We start from the raw sequence: 5,000 nt of genomic DNA, 5'->3' as shown, positions 1-5,000 counted from the left end.
TGGAGGGGTTGGGGGGAGGGTTTAGGGGATGAGTATAGTTTGATACATCAATGAGGATATTGCTTTTTGCCCTCTACAAATGATCGATTTATTATCAATATACGTATAACGCGTTATATATATAATATATAATATGATATATATATATATATATATGTAATATCTGCGGTAGTAACAGAGAAAATGTCGGTTAACAAAGGATAAAGAGAAATAAATTTTCATCTGTTATCTTGTGGCACATTATCGCGGTTTAAACTATGTTTTATATATATATATATATAACGAGTTCTACTGGACTTAATTACGAACCATTTATGGTTGGATGATCCGTCAAAATTTGGACGTTTATAGTTTTAAAATGTCTCGCTAAAGCTAGAGATAAATCTTTCATACCATCCCTCAAGGGGAAAAGAAAGATACGGGACGGAATAAGATTATATATACATATATATATATATATATTTTTTTTTTTGAATGAATGAATGAATTTCGGATTATCCTTTTCCAACTTTTTAATTTCTTTTCTTTTTTCCTCTCTTTTTTTTCCCTTCTTTTTAAGATTCAAATGTACAAACATTATTATTTTTTTATTTTTCTTTCCGTATCAACCAATTTGAAAATCTTAATCGCCTTCCATAGATACAAAAATAGAGAGAAAGAGAGAGAGAGAGAGAGAGAGAGAGAGAGAGAGAGAATTTATTTTGAAAAAAAAATGTATAATAAAGTAATAAAAATTATGAATGAAAGAAATGGAATGAATAATTGCAACTTAAAAATTACAACTCTCTCTCTCTCTCTCTCTCTCTCTATCTCTATCTATCTTTCTCTTGTTTTCTTTTTCTCTTCCTCTCTCTCTCTTTCTATCTCTATCTCCGTTTATCTAGACGTTCGATAAGACTCCGATGGTTTTGTAAAATCCCTTTACAAATGGAAGCGTTCATAGAATTTCTATTTAATGGGTATTTGAAATGGGAATACCGGTAACGTTATTCTCTTCGATCGATCGGACAATTACAATCGATGATCTATCTATCAATCTAACGATAGAAATTTGCATTTAAATAGCACAGAGTTACATACGTAGGAATAAAGTGCGTTATGTATCTAATGCACTGCTGTTACTACGTAAAATGTTCGGAATCGTCGTCGTCGTCATCGTCGTCATCGTCGTCGTCGTCGTCGTCGTATCGTTTATATCTCGTAAGAGAAATAGAGATAGAAATAGAAATAGAAATTGAGATAGAGATAGAGATAAATAGAGAGAGAGAGAGAGAGAGAAATTCGTTATTGCGACGGATTATTTCTATTTTGTCGTCCGTATTATTCATTTATGGTGTTAAATTACTAAGAAAAAAAAATAATGATCCTTTGAAACGTTATAATAATTTTTAAAAGTGAATAAATCAAGAATAAAATTATTTCCATTGAAAAATTTCTTAAATATATTACTTATCCGTTTATAACATTTATTCTTTTAATTTATTTTAATTATAAATACACACACATAGACACACGCACACATATATATATATATATATATATATATATATATATATGTATGTGTGTATGTATGTATTCGTAAACGCGTTAAAAATTATCGGCTATATACGGAACAACATATAGAAAAAAGAGAGGAAGTTAGAAGGAAGGAAAGGAAAATAATTTATGAAAAAATTAATTAACAAGTTTAATTTATATTAAAACTTTCATTAATATTATATTTTAAACGATCGATCGATCATTTGTCCCTTATCATGGATTATGAATTTTTCTTTTTCATTTTTTGTCTTCTTTTATTCCATTTTTTTTTCTTTCTTTCTTTCTCTCTTTCTCTCTCTCTCGCTCTCTCCTTTTAGTCTTCGAAAGAGGACACTTACGTATCGTCGACGTTTCTCATTTCAAAGAATCGAATTGTCGTTCTCTGCCATTTTTCCGTTTCCCCTTTCAATTACTTCGACGACTTCGTTATTCATTATTTCTTTTTCTTTCTCTGTCTTTTTTTTTTCTTTCTTTTCTTTTTTCATCATCTTTCTCTTTCTCTTTCTCTTTCTTTTTCTCTTTTTCTTTAACCTGTTTCTTTTTTTCTTTTTTTTTTTTTTTATTTCCTCCTAATCAATCCCACTCTCCTCCCCCTCTCCATCTTATCTCCTCCCTTTCCCTTCACTTTTATGTAATCCTTCATGAGAATATTTTCTTTTTTTTTTTTTTTTTTTTCCTTCTATCTTCGATCTCGAAATAATCAAGAAATTCGTTCTTATAAAAAGTCAAATGTATGTAATCACGATGATAATTTATGTCGACGGGATATATCGTAGGTACATAATTGTTTTTTTTTTTTTTTTTTTTTTTTTTTTCTTTTTTTTTTTTGTTTTTTTATCTTCGCAATATAATAACGTTAGAAATTGAACGTTCGTTTTAATATTTATTTGAAAATTGTTAATCGCTGAGTTGAATGTTCTTCTTCTTCTTTTTTTTTTTTCCTTTCCTTTCCTTTTTTTTTCCCCTCCTACGCGATTACAAATATAACATTGATAATTATTCTTAACGTTTAAATAATGAATGAAATGTCGAAAATGAATTCGAAATTTTTTTTTTTTATTTGATCTTAACAAAAGAATTCTAAAGTCATGAAATGAAATATGTTAAGAGGAAAAACAAAAATTGAAACATTTTCAATTTTAAATTAAATTATTATCCTTTTCGAAAATAAAGTAAAACTATCTTATTTCTTTGTTTTATACATATATATATATATACATATATATTATGTAGATATGTCGAGTACATACGATTATTTTTGTTTACCCTTTAAATCGAGGAAAATATTATGCTAAATCGGTCTATTCAGTTGTCGAAGAAATAAAGAGAAGAACGTGAACATTACTTTTATTTTATTTATAGGGAGATTAAAAAGGTGACGTACGACACGGATACATGGATATACGTATACACACACACACACACACACACACACACACACACAGGCACAGACACAGACACACACATACACACTCTCTCTGCACGATTCCCTAGCCGTTACCCATCCCTCTTAGACTGCATCAAACTGTGTTGCAGTTTCGTCGGACAAGTTCGTCTAGACGAATCAGAAACGGGATTTATCGTAGGGCTATATTATTATGTCAGTCGCAGCCAACTTTTTGCCCTTTCAACGATTTTATATTCTTTCTTTCTATTATCTTTTCTTTCTGACTTTCTTTCTTCTTCTTCTTCTTCTTCTTCTTCTTCATCTTCTTCTTCTCCTTCTTCTTTTTTTCCTTCGTGTTTGCACGTTGTTTGTTCTAAAAAAAATAAAAAAAAAATAAATAAAAAAAAATAAAAAAATAAATAAATAAATAAATAAATAATAATAATAATAATAATAATAATAATAATAATAATAATAATAATTCTATCGAACGTTATCTTCTTCTTTTTTTCTTTTTTCTTTCTCTTTCTTTGAGCCCTCCAACATTCCCCCTCTCCCCCCTTCCCTCCACCGACCTTCGCGCCCATACACAAATTTTCACGTACGAATGACGATTTAAAAAAAAAAAAAAAAAAGAAAGAAATAATAAAAAACTCTTTGGAAAAGTTCATTGTGTTATTGAACGTAAGGATAAACGCGATCGAACGATTGGATTTGATTGTGAACGATAACGATCGAGATTTATGTATTGATATCTAACGGGCTCGTTTCAACGAAAAAATATTATAGAATTGACGATTTGATTAAGTTTAATTAATAACGATTTAATTTTCATTAAGTATTATATCGTTAATGATTTATATATATATATATATATATATATATATATATATATATATATATAAAATATAATCGACGGATTTTATAGTAAATGGCAAATGAAATTACAATCTCTCAAACTATATATCTCAACTATATATATGATGATCGAATTTATTTTAATGTAAGCAACAACAACAACAAAAAAAAAAAAAGAAAAATAAAGAGGAAAAGAACATTTTAATTCAAACCTAATATAAATTAAATTTCAAAAACTATCTCTTATTAAATACGATTTCGATTAATTATATATTCTCGAATTTCGATACGGAGTATTTAGATCTCACGATTTTATCAATTATTGTTATCGTAAAATATAGAAAGAGAGAGAAAGAGTTTTGTTATAGATTCTTTTTTCTTTTTTTTTTTTTTTCTTTTTTATCAAACGTTCAATTTGCAATCGACAATTTAAAGTAAAAATTGAAAATGGCTCTTCTTACTCCTACGAGATTATCAATTTTTGTTTCTGTTTTTTCTCTTTTCTCTTTTTTTTTCTTTTTTTTTTTTTCGATTAAGAATCGTAACCAGAAATATTGTTTTATACGTTTCGATAAGCGACGAAATTATTGTGCGTTTGATTTTTCGTTCTTTTTCTCCCTTTAATCCGACGTGTATTTTATTCTTCTGTTTTTTTTTCTTTTTTTTTTTTTTTTCTTTCTTCATTCGATCAGTAGTCTTAATTTTTTTTCCCCCTTTTTTAAACTTCTACACGAGTTGAACCAATAACGACAAAGTAAATAAACGAATAAATAATTAAATTAATTATTAATCAGTTGATTCGCGTTTCAATATTTTAAAGAAATGTTTCACTCGTACGATGATAATTTACAATTTATGAGAAAATAAAAACGCGAAATGTAATCTTCGAATTTTCTATCTTTTTTGTATTTTTTTTTTTTCCTATTTCTTTCTTTCTTTTTTCTTTTTTTCTTTACTTCACGAACGAGTTAAATATACGTAATATTTTTTTAAAAGTACCATTATGGTCCGATGCTCTTGTTATTATATTCCGTTATTAATGCTAATCAGAGTCAATAAAGTTCAAGAGCTAATGAAAATGTAAAAGCTCTCATTATAACATCCCCCTAACGTCATGGCCTCTCCCTATCTCTCCCACTTATCCCCTTATATAACAATTATCATCCTATTATCATATTCTTCTTGTAAAAACTTTTAAAATTTTCGTGCACCTTGC

The 5,000-nt window shown here is 27.8% G+C and overlaps 1 protein-coding gene and 1 long non-coding RNA gene across 2 annotated transcripts in view; one reads left to right on the top strand and one right to left on the bottom strand.

Annotated features, from left to right (window-relative positions):
- Positions 1-5,000, top strand: part of LOC118450601 (zinc finger protein 131-like) — an 89,842-nt gene that overhangs the window by 67,375 nt on the left and 17,467 nt on the right. The window lies entirely within an intron of this gene.
- The window catches only part of LOC146872363 (uncharacterized), a 94,590-nt gene continuing 92,258 nt past the window's right edge, over positions 2,669-5,000 (bottom strand). Inside the window, exon 4 of the long non-coding RNA XR_014983369.1 lies at positions 2,669-3,299. This is a non-coding gene — a long non-coding RNA (uncharacterized LOC146872363). The remainder of the gene's footprint in view (positions 3,300-5,000) is intronic.

The sequence above is a fragment of the Vespa mandarinia genome, chromosome 20 (genome assembly GCF_050613455.1).
Source record: "Vespa mandarinia isolate Hongniang chromosome 20, ASM5061345v1, whole genome shotgun sequence".
Taxonomy (NCBI): domain Eukaryota; kingdom Metazoa; phylum Arthropoda; class Insecta; order Hymenoptera; family Vespidae; genus Vespa; species Vespa mandarinia.
This window is presented reverse-complemented; position numbering and strand designations above follow the sequence as displayed.